This window comes from Eleutherodactylus coqui, chromosome 1 (genome assembly GCF_035609145.1).
Source record: "Eleutherodactylus coqui strain aEleCoq1 chromosome 1, aEleCoq1.hap1, whole genome shotgun sequence".
Classification (NCBI taxonomy): domain Eukaryota; kingdom Metazoa; phylum Chordata; class Amphibia; order Anura; family Eleutherodactylidae; genus Eleutherodactylus; species Eleutherodactylus coqui.
In genome coordinates this window covers 47,948,118-47,960,409 of record NC_089837.1, presented here as the reverse complement: position 1 = coordinate 47,960,409, position 12,292 = coordinate 47,948,118, and positions in this window count along the sequence as shown.

Genomic DNA, 12,292 nt, shown 5'->3' with positions numbered 1-12,292 from the left:
AAAACAAAATGTAGTGTACCAGGGTTGGACAAAAATATGGAAACACCGTACAAAATGCATGCCTTAAGTTATAAATCATTTTTCAATAAGACATGTAGAGACCGATTTTTAAGTGAAGGTAATATAACACAGATGCTGCCAGGAAAAAGTGAACATCTGCCCAAGCAACAAGGTTCTATAGGTCAGGGGTTTGAGTCACTCAGCTGCTGTTACCAGGTGGCTCCAAAAACCACGGAGAGCAGAGCAAGAGAGGAAGTAAACACAAATTTGATGGGAAAGCAGGGGTCAGAAGGGCAGCTCAGTGATCACAACTAAAATCCCATGCATTTCGTACAGTGTTTCCATAGTTTTGTCCATCCCCTATATGTTACCATATTAAAGAGGCACTATCACATTGTAAATAGTGAACAGGGCTGCATCTACGACCCACTAACTCTATTTGCCTCTATTCCCCTTCCTTCTCCGTTTTTACTCCCAGTGCTGTGAATGTGTCAAGTGGGCAGTCCCCACCACGCACTGTCGATGGGTGATGTGGGACTGTCAAGGCCATCCACTTGGCAGATTCACAGTGCCAGGAGCCCAATCTAAGAAACGGCCATATGGACAAACAAACGGGAGTATGAAAAAACAGAAAAGCGGCAATAGAGTCATTGGGGCCACGGATGCACAGCTACACAGCCAGCCGCAATGACTTTATGATGCTACAGATCCTATTTAAGCAAAGGAGCAAAAATGCAAATTTTTGAATATTGAATTTACTGTGAAAAGAGAAAACATATAGTGAAATTTATGTCTTTATTCGACATGATTTCTTAGAATTAGTTTGACCATTTCTACTTTCCTTGAGTCTTTAGCAGAATTAATGATGAAGTGTATGTAGGAATTCTGTTAAGCCAGAATTGTGGCACCAAATAGTCGCAAAGATTTGTGATTTTTGTGATGGAGTTTACCAGGCTTATCACTTTTACAAAAAAGTGGGCAGAGCCTAGCATTAAGGGGCAGGGCCATGAAAACCATCAGATTTACTGTAACTTGCCCCAGAAATTGATATAAATTTTACTTGAAATGTACATCACCTTTTAGATGATGTAGGTTTCATCTGGCACATGGAAGTGCCACGAGATACAACAAATAGATTAAAGGGGTTGTCCCGCGGCAGCAAGTGGGTCTATACACTTCTGTATGGCCATATTAATGCACTTTGTAATGTACATTGTGCATTAATTATGAGCCATACAGAAGTTATCAAAAGTTATTCACTTACCTGTTCCGTTGCTGGCGTCCTCGTCTCCATGGTGCCGTCTAATCTTCAGCGTCTAATGGCCAAATTAGACGCGCTTGAGCAGTCTGGGTCTTCTTCTCTTCTCAATGGGGCTCCGTGTAGCTCCGTGTAGCTCCACCCCGTCACGTGCCGATTCCAGCCAATCAGGAGGCTGGAATCGGCAATGGACCGCACAGAAGAGCTGCGGTCCACAGAGGTAGAAGATCCCGGCGGCCATCTTCAACCGGTAAGTAAGAAGTCACCGGAGCGCGGGGATTCAGGTAAGCGCTGTGCGGTGTTCTTTTTTTAACCCCTGCATCGGGGTTGTCTCGCGCCGAACGGGGGGGGGGGGGTTGAAAAAAAAACCCGTTTTGGCGCGGGACAACCCCTTTAAGAGGATTGCCTCTTTTAATGTGTTTGTGCCATTAGAGGGGTTGTCCGGCCGCCCATGGTTAATTTTTTCCCCCAGTAATGACCTGTAAAGTAAATGTATTAGAACATACATCATTCAACTTCTTTGTCTTCTCTCTGTGAAACTGACCTGCTGAATGAATCCAAGATGGCCGCCTTCCTTACACTTCCGGACAGAGCAGTAGCAGTAAATTTTTCTTCCCCACTTCTGCCCTAATAATATTTGGGTTGACTGATTCGCCAAACAGCCAATCAGGTTGCTGGAATTGCTGATTAGGGCAGAAGTGGGGTAGAAAAAGTTGAGGCGCGTCCCCAGCCAGCCTGACAAGAAAAGACAATGGATTTGTCGTATCCAAGGACGACCGGAGGATCAACACGGGGGTGGGGGAGCAACACGGGGGGCGGGGGGGGGGGGCAGGGGCACCCCTGTAGGTAAGTATATAACTTCTGTTTGGCCAATTTACAGTGCACAATGTATATTACAAAGTGCATTGTAATGGGCAAACAGAAGTGCTCACATGAATTTATTATGGCCGGACAACCCCTTTAAGCTTGGCACAAAGTTTAAACACCAGTTTAAGTAATTATACCTTGATGAGGGGCTTTATTAGGACGAGCGTTTCAAGTTCTGGTCATAATATAATCCGGTGTAATGGCCTGAAACACCCGTTTCTGGCCCCTCCATAAATGTCATATATGTAATGTCTTTTGTGTGTATGCAATGTGCTAAATGTCAAGTCTCTTCCTATGTGTATTGCACAGCTGCAGCAAGTGAGGGGTTAATGTCTGAATGTGGCTGGGATATGTCTGCAAAAGTATCAATTTATGTTGTGTCACATGGCATGCTAGAGACTATAAATGTGAATGATTTGGGTGTGGTAGGCAGTCAGTCTTTTCATCACCTTCAACGGTAGAGACAGGGGTGAGTGCTGGCCGCATGGGGGTAACTTCAATCCTCATGTGGTGAAGAGGATGGAAAAGGGAAGAAAGGTACCCTGATGTCCCTATTCCAGTAACCTTTTAAGAGAAAGCTGAGTGAACAGAGTGGAGTCTGCCGTGCAGAGACCCACAAGTCTGACTCAAGTGTCTGTGTAGTGCCCCTACCTCCATTCTCCTCTGGAATGTTCCCCTTCCAGGAGCGGTACCTGACAGATAACGTGGACTGCAGGACCAATATCCTCCTGAGTTTCCTCCCTGACCTCGCATCTACTGTCCTACCTGCACTGGTGTGTCTTAAAGGGGTTGTCCCGCGCCGAAACAGGTTTTTTTTTTTTTTAACCCCCCCCCCCCGTTCGGCGCGAGACAACCCCGATGCAGGGACGTACAGAAAGCTTACCGGAGCGCTTACCTTAATCCCCGCGCTCCGGTGACTTCTATACTTACCTGTGAAGATGGCCGCCGGAATCTTCTTCCTCCGTGGACCGCAGCTCTTCTGTGCGGTCCATTGCCGATTCCAGCCTCCTGATTGGCTGGAATCGGCACGTGACGGGGCGGAGCTACACGGAGCCTGCATTCTGCACGAGCGGCTCCATTGAAGAGAGCAGAAGACCAGGACTGCGCAAGCGCGGCTAATTTGGCCATCGGAGGGCGAAAATTAGTCGGCACCATGGAGACGAGGACGCCAGCAACGGAGCAGGTAAGTAAAAAACTTTTTATAACTTCTGTATGGCTCATAATTAATGCACAATGTATATTACAAAGTGCATTATTATGGCCATACAGAAGTGTATAGACCCACTTGCTGCCGCGGGACAACCCCTTTAAGCTGTACACTGTCAAAGCTACAAGTAAAGATTTGCCAGCCTCTGACCGTTCCCAGGGACTGAGATACTAAAAAGTTAATTGTGTGCGTGGACTTTCTTCATTTCTCTGCTGAGGTTCTTTCCAGTGAGTAAGGAATGGTGGCGTCACATGTGAGTCTTCAGTTCACCACACGTTTATTGGTAATCAATGTTCCAGTGTTACCAGGAAGGGGCCAAGGTTGCATGCGTCCCTCTGGGGAAGAGTCTGATAAGAGCCACCATCACAAGTGCCAACTCTACCCTCCCAGCTGCTCTGCGTGGGCCTCGTGTCTGGGTAGCCGCTGGCTCACTACACCGGCACACAATGGCATCTTAAGCCTTTCCAATCCAATTTGTATCCTGGTTTTCTCAGGGGGCATACTCTTTTTCTGCCATTATATAACGGTGCTATATGCTGGCTAGAGCCAGTACTGCATGAGGTGACACGTTGGATAGGCTTCAACAGCAGAGAGGCTGGCAATATACAGTAAGAGAACCCTGACGGACGTCTTACAACATCGGAGCTGTACAGCCTTAAATCATAATGTCTTCACAGGTCAGACAGTGGATTGGAAAGGGTTAATACCTAGTTTTCTGAAAGGACTGCACTAAAATTTGTGACTTTTTAACAGCCATTTTACTCAATAACGCTAAATCATTCTCTGTTGATTTTTTTCTCCTTCTGACTAATGTTACACAACTCTATGTCAATGGCACTTCCAGTTTCTTTGTAGTCAGACAGCTTTGTTTTACTGTGTTATTAAGGTGTCTAATAAATCACAGCACTTTACCAAACAATGTATACAGATAATACTATAATGCTTTTGGTGAGAAGATGCAGTATTCCAGGGACTAACAACAACACACAATGCTCCGGGCCTTATGTTGTGTTCTGGCTGACTCTCCAGCATGAGAGTTGTGACATCAGGACAATGCAGCATGGCAGCCTCTGCTCAAGCATGAAATTAAACCCTTCTTACCCATTGTTCAGTTTAAGGAAACAGACACAGCTACTTAGCAAATAACAATCACTGATGTCATAGCCCCTTGCTAGTCTCATGGTATGTGTACATTCAGTGATGTATCAATGGGTAATGGAGATAGCAGTCCTGATTATTTATAATGTGTCTAGGACCAGACCTGGCATATTTGAACTTTTTAGGCCCATTTCCTGGGCTAAAAGTCCAAGTTTTGGTCATGCTACATAGTGAGTTGTTTGATCTCCTGTTTTATACTAAGAATAAGCCCTTGTACCGCAAATGCGTAAACATGCGGACATTACATAGGGTAAAATAATTTTGACCCTTAAAAATTTTAACACAGAAAATAGTGAAATAATGCAAAAAAATAATTAAAAAAAAACTCTGTGGAGTCCTGTAACCAATGGTTGGCGAATGACAGCACAGGCATACTGTAAATATAATCTGAACGCTGCACACACTCTTCATGTAGTGCCAGTTGATGCTGTAGTCATGAACATCCTTATTTTGACCCTTAGAAGAACTTCCTTTGGATAAACCAATAACTATAACATTCAGAAAGGGACTGTGGTGGGCATGAGATTTTTTTCCATATCGTGCCTATAGGAGGATTTGTGTCACTAGCATGACTGGTACAGCAAAACAACTTGATTTACAGCATTGTAGTACATTGCAGTTACATTATCGTAATGGTTAAATGTTAACCTCAGGTTTGCTACATCTGTACTTGGACTGTTCATGTGCAAAACTGTATAAAACATATATAAAACATGCAAAAGTATCAATACTACAAGAGTCCTATCGCTACAGGTCACAGCATAGTCTCTGATATCCCAACTTACCCATGACTCCGACAGCTGAACCATGGCACATAAGCAAATCACCACGCTGATTGTGCTGACTGAGAACATGTTGATAATGTCTCGCTATCAGTACAAATGTTGCAAGCTCCGAAAAAAGAAATCTCGAAGAAATAAGAGAAGCAGTTGCAATAAGTATTAATATCTGCAGGGAAAGAGACGAGGCGAGGAACGATTGGCTGCTGAAGCAGACTCCAGAAATTTGGCCGCCTAACAAGTGTATTTGTTTGATATGTCACTTTGATCTACGCAGGTTTAAAGCACCGAAACAAAAGATAAAGTAAATTTTACTTTCCATTCCATCCAATTATTACATCTGAGTTGCACAGTGTAAAGAAGAAGGCAGCTCGGATTGCTTAGTGTGTCACGGGTGGAGTTGTATCGACAGAGGCTTCGGGATATGATGCAGCAGATAGAGTAACCAAAATATATTATTTAAGAACACAAACCTAAAAGTAAACAATGGGATGATAATGATTAAGCCATTGACCTTTTACTATTGGGTACCTTGCTGCTAACTATTGCTAACCAATGACCCTTTAATATGGAATGATTATCGTTCAAAATTCTGCGCTCCCACTGGAGTTTGAAATGACGAGCCATTCAGTGTATATAGCAGTCGTTCACTTCTGAACTACTGTATGTTTACTATGAATGCCCTCTCTGCCTCCATGTCGGCAGTACTGTCAGCGATGCCAGCAATACTCGCTCCTGTGTAACAGCACAAGCATCACTAGGATAAGCGGCCGGGCATCGTTTACCCCGATAGCTAGTCCCATGTAAATGGACCATACAATATGGAAATAGTAACAGTAATACTGTCAGAGCTCAAACCCAGGGGCTCCTGTGTTCCAGGCGGCAGCTATACCTGTTGAGGTATACAGCCCTCAGACAAGCTCCCCCTGCTAACACTTGTTCTTGTCTCTTTTTCCTTGCTCTTATCCAGTTCCTGTTTCCTTGATTGCTCCACCCGGTTTCCATAATTGCACACCCTATATAACCTGGTCTAGCACCTCCCACCCTTGCATGATTATTGTTCTCCCATGCCTGTAGTCAAGCTCTACCACGTGCCTGCTTCTCCATACTGCAAATGAATAGACTCATGTACTGACCTCTGGCTACCCCTGTCTATGCTACCTGTTTGCTTCTTCTACCACAACTGATATTACCCGTATACCAACCTATGGCTTCAACCTGACTATGCTGCCTATCTGTTCCTCAGTACTGCAACCAATACTACCTGTTTGTGGACCTCTGGCTTCACCCTGACTACGCTACCTGTCTACTCCTCTGTACTACAACCGATAATACCCATGCACAAACCTTTGCCTTCCCCCTGACCATGCTACCAGCCCGTACTGGTTGCAACAAGAAGCTCTGAACCTGCCCCTGATCATAACAAAATATTCACACCCAATATGGCGTCCATTGTGGCCACCTTGAAGAAACAGATGGCCGAGCTCCAAGAGTTTTATGCCACCTACAAGGAAAAGGTTGCAGACCTGCAAAGAGAGATTGATGGTTTAAAGATGAAACTCCTGGAAGAGCTCAATTCAGGTTCTGAGGTGCACATGCCATTGCCAGCAAAGTTCGGTGGGGAACGTCACCAGTACCAACAGTTCCTTAACCAGTGCTGTATCTACTTCCAGATGCAACCTACCATGTTTACCAGTGACAGAAAGAAGGTATTATTTATCATCAACCTTCTCACTGATGTGGTGCTTGCATGGACCTCGCCATATGTGGAACTAAGAGTAACCTCCTGGACAATCTCAATGCCTTCACCATTGCTATGGATTAAGTCTTTATTGATCCGAATTGCTGTGTCACAGCAGAGGGTAGTTTACATAACCTACAACAAGGAAGATGCTCTGTTGCTGAATATAGGGCAGAATTTTGTTGCTGGGTGACTGATACCACATGGAATCTAGCCACCCAGAAGAGTCAATTCTGATAAGAATTATCTGAGCCAGTGAAAGATGAGCTTGGTAGAGTTGATACGAATAGATCAGACACATACTGAATGTAAAAAGGAGCTGTGGATATTTGGGAACCACCCTGCCTATTTTTTCAGTCAACCAGCATTTAACACCCAGCAAAAGACTGAAACTGTACCTGAACTAATTTAGATTAATGGCATCCGCAAACCCCTTCCCTTAGCAAAGAAGAAAAGGCACCATACGGAGAATCCATGTCTCTATTGTGGGAGCTCGGGACTTTATGCTATTTACTGCTCCAACAAAGACTATAGCCTTTACCAGTGCTAAGACCATGGACAAATCCTACATTCTGAAACAGCTGGGTTTGGTGTCACAGGCCATCCCATTGATAACTAAAGATAAAAATGGGATACGGCCTCTATCTTTAAATTTGCTCTCAACAACAATATCTTAAGTATAACCAAAACCATACCAATTGCTATGAAAACCATGGATGGTTTACCGTTGTCTTCGGGGCTTGTAAAGCATGAGACAATCGAACTTGAAATTGTTATTGAACCTGATCACCATTTAGCAATAAGTTTCCATCTTATCTCTTCTCCTAAGTTTCCAGTCATTCAAGGACTTCCTTGGTCCATCAACTGGGACTTAAAAGCCATTACCTTCCCCTCTGAGTACTGTAAAGAGAATTGTCAGGAGTTGCTGCCTGCCCTTGAACATACCGAAACCTTTGAGGATAGTCAGCAGAATTCTGATAAGTTGCCACTTCAGTATCAGCAATTCAATTATGTCTGCAGCAAGAAGAAATCTGACCAACTTCACCCTCATTGGCCATATGATTGTCCAATCGAATTGCTCCCTGAAACAACCATGCCATTTGAGTGAATTTACAATCTCTACAGAGCCAGAATTAAAGGTACTCAGAGAATACTTGGACGGAAATCTAAGGGAAGGCTTTATTCGACCTTCCTTATTTAGCGCTGGGGAACCTTTGTTTTTAGTAGAAAAGAAAGATGCAACCTTGTGGCCATGCATTAATTATAGGAAACTAAATAAAATTACTGACAAAAATTGCTTCCCCCTTCTCTTAATCCTAGAATTGCTGGAAAGACTCCATTTTGCCAAGATTTTTACCAAACTAGACCTGGGAAGGTACTATAACCTCATACAGATCCACCCAGGGGATGAGTGGAAGACTGGTTTTAGAGCAAGATATGGACATTTTGATTACCTGGTTATGTATTTTGCCCTTTGCAATGCTCCTGCCGCTGTTCAGCATTTTATTAATGATGTGTTTCGAGATTTTTTTGATCAATTTGTTGATACTTATCTCCATGACATTCTTATATTTTATGACAGCTTGGAGGAACACCCCACGCATGTCTGGCTACCACTGGAACGTCTCCAAGGGGATCACCTTTATATCAAACTGGAAAAATGTGAATTTGAACAAATCAGGATTCAATCTCTTGGATATACCATCTCCCCAAATAGTTTGAGTATGCAACCTAGCAAATTTAAAGCTGTGGTTGATTGGACCACTCCGGGAAATCTAAAAGATATTCAACGCTTTTTAGGTTTTGCAAATTTTTACCAAAAATTGCCAGGGTAATTTAAAATCTCCCTGCTCTTGGCTACAAAACGTAGCCGAGAGCTGGCAGATTTCACGGGCAGCCGCGTTGAGCAGTTCCTGGTCACGTGTCCGCTGTTATCCAATGGATAATGGCAATCACGTAAAAGTTAAAAAAATTTGAAGTTTCATTTAAACCCGCGGATATCCGCAGCATATAGCCTATTGTGCTCCCTGGTCGCGGATATACCAGCAGGCCATAAGCATCTACATTGTGTACGGGCTGCGGGTACCTGTGTCATCACTAAGCGATGGCACGGGAAATACAAACAAAAAAACCGGTGTACTGCGCATGACCGCCTGAGTGAGTAGGCAGTTATGCGCAGTACATTATGCATCCATATGCAGCGCCACGGCCAGCTGACAGCTGGGATCCGCTACGGGCCTCAACAAGCAGATTCCACATATGGGTGTGTGAGCCCGGCGTTATTCAGATCGCTACTTGTAATCTGTAATTTACAAGAAGCCCCAGCAACACTCACCTTCCTGCAGTTCTAGGAGCAGCTTGTTGAATGCCTTCTGTGTGAGACCGCCGCACCTCAGCAAGCTTATGGAGACTCACAGAGCACCACTTTTTACACCCCTTCCCTGCCGCTGAGCTCAAGAAATACCCCCCAAAAAGGATGAAAAGAGGAGGGATACCAGATTTTATTGCCCCATGTGCCTATCCTAACCAGGCCCCGTAATTACCCCCGTCTTCGAAAAAAACCCACACAGTTTACATTATTACTTTTATCTAAGATTTGGGGAAGGCCAAAAAGGGCGCGGGGGGGGGGGGGGGATAGGGAGTCCATTTTTTTTTTCCACACTAGTGAGCAATGGGGCCTGGAATTTATTCAGTTGTGCCATGCAATCCAACCGGTGTTTCCTCCATTATAGGCCTTGACATGGGTCCTGTAAGTAGATTATGGTCACAATGGGTATGTTTCTGAACACAGGAGAAACGGGGGTATCCATTTTGGGGTGAATGTCTTCATTCCTATGTATGCTGTACAAAAATACCTTCAAGCAAAATTTCTGTTCTGAAAGACACTGACTACTCCTTTCATTTTGGGCCCCGTTGTGCATCCAGACATAAGATTAGGCCACAATAGGTATGTTTATGAACACAGGACAAACAGGGGTATCCATTTGGGGGTGTCAATCCTCACTTTCATGTGCACTATAGAAAGAAAATATTTCTTAAAATGACATATTTGCAGAAATATGAAATTTTATTTCTTTTCTCCTCTAAATTGCATTAATTCCTGAAAAAAAAACGTGGGGTCAAAATACTGATGAAACCCCTCAGTGGATACATTAAGGGGTGAAGTTTATAAAATGTGGTCATTTCTGTGGGTATTTTTCATTCTGACACCTATGAGCCTTTCCAATCTTGGCTTTGTGTAGGAAAACAAAGTGTTCCTCAAAATGCTGAGAAGTAATGTTAAATTTGTACGTCTCCTAAAAAAAAAAAAAAGAATCACTTGGATATGCAAAACCTTTATGGAGATATGATATGTTAAGTGACACATGTCAGATTTCCAAAATGTAACTCCGGCACTAAGGCGCAAACAGGCTTTGTCACTAAGGGGTTAAGGAACTGTAAGCAAAACAAGCACGTTGGGTCTTGTTTTTTCAAGACTTACCTTTACCATTTCTTATTGTCCTGGTTCAAAAAATAGCAAGGCCTTATTCAGGATCCTGGCCGAACCAGGGGAGAAGTCTAATACAGACTGTACAATTTTGTCCCCCCAAGTTCCCTGGGAATACTTGACTCAAAGGAATTTTTAATAAAGTTCAAAGATGGGTACCAAAATTATTTCTTTCTCAATCATCCTTCTAAGGACGTTGACCTCTCTTTTAGGAAAGGTTTTTGGGTGCAGGAAAACAGACTGTATGTTCTCGATCCTGTTCGACTTGACGTTCTTAAACTGGTCCATGATTTTAAACTTGCAGGCAATCTTGGAGTCAGGAAATCTCTTAAAATTAGCTTTGTTCATTTTGGTGGCCTAATTGTAAGAACGATGCAAAAAAATATGTTGCCTCTTGTGTAACACGTGCACAAAACAAGACACCACGATCTCCTCCGTTAGAACTTCCCCAGCTATTTCCAGTCCCTTCCAGGCCTTGGAGATCAATATCTATGGATTTTATTGTGGGTTTTTCCCTTCTAAAGAAATGACTACCATTCTTGTTGTGGTGGACCGACTCACAAAAATGGCCCATCTTATCCCCATCAAAGAGATTCCCACTACTGAAAAAACTGCTAAATTAATGATCAAGGAGATATTTAGGGTGCATGGTGTTCCCAGTAATGTAGTTTTTGATAGAGGGGTTCAGATTACATCTAAATTTTGGAAAGCTTCTGTACTGTTCTAGGGATTACTATCAATTTGTCCAATGGCCAAACTGAAAGGACCAACTAGACTCTTGAGCAATACCTCATCTGTTTAATTTCCTACCTCCAGGATGATTGGGTGGACTTCTTATCAACATCCGAATTCGCTTACAACAGCTCCAAACATAGTTCCACATCAGAAAGTCCTTTTTCCGTTAACTATGGATTGCATCTGATATTTATTCCTGACCTTTCCTTATATACTTCCACTCCTACTATGACTCACAGGCTAACTACGCTGCAGAAAACCCAAGTGAAGCCAATTGAAGTGCTGCCAGAAGCCCCCCAAACATTATAAAAAGGCAGCGGACAGACACCGTAAAGCTCCTCCTACCTTTTAGGAGGGCAATAAAGTTTGGCTGTCCACAAAATTGGGTCAAAAGTTCCAGCCCCTGGAATGTCCGGAAGCCATCCTAGAAGGAGTGGGCTACTGTCTGGGCTTGAACCCAGGACCTGTTGAGTTATCCAGCCCTCTAACAAGCTCCCCTGCTAACTCTTGTTCTTGTCCCTTGTTTTTCGCTCTTATCCAGTCCGCTTTCTTGATTGCTCCACCCAGTTCCCTGATTGCACACCATATATAACCTAGCCTAGCACCTCTCATCCTTGCATGATTATTGTGCTCCCATGTCTGTAGTCAAGCACCAACACCTGCCGGCTACTCCATACTGAAAATGGGGAGACTTATGTACTGAACTCTGGCTTCCCCTGACTACACTACCTGTCTGCTTCTTGTACCGCAACTGATACTATCTGTGTAAAAACCTCTGGCTTCACCCTGACTACTCTACCTGTCTGCTCCCCTGTACCATACCCGATACTACCCCTATGCTGACCTCTGGATACCCCCTGATCACGCTTCTGGCCCATACTGGTTGCAACAAGAGGCTTTGAACCTGCACCTGATTGTTACAAATACCTTGTGAACAAAGTTGTTTACACCTTACAAGTACTAATACAATCGCAAAGAAATTCACAGTACAAAACTCACTTTCAATGTCTTTGTTACCTAAGGCTCACCCATTAAACGAGCCTCTGTGTTACTTTTCATC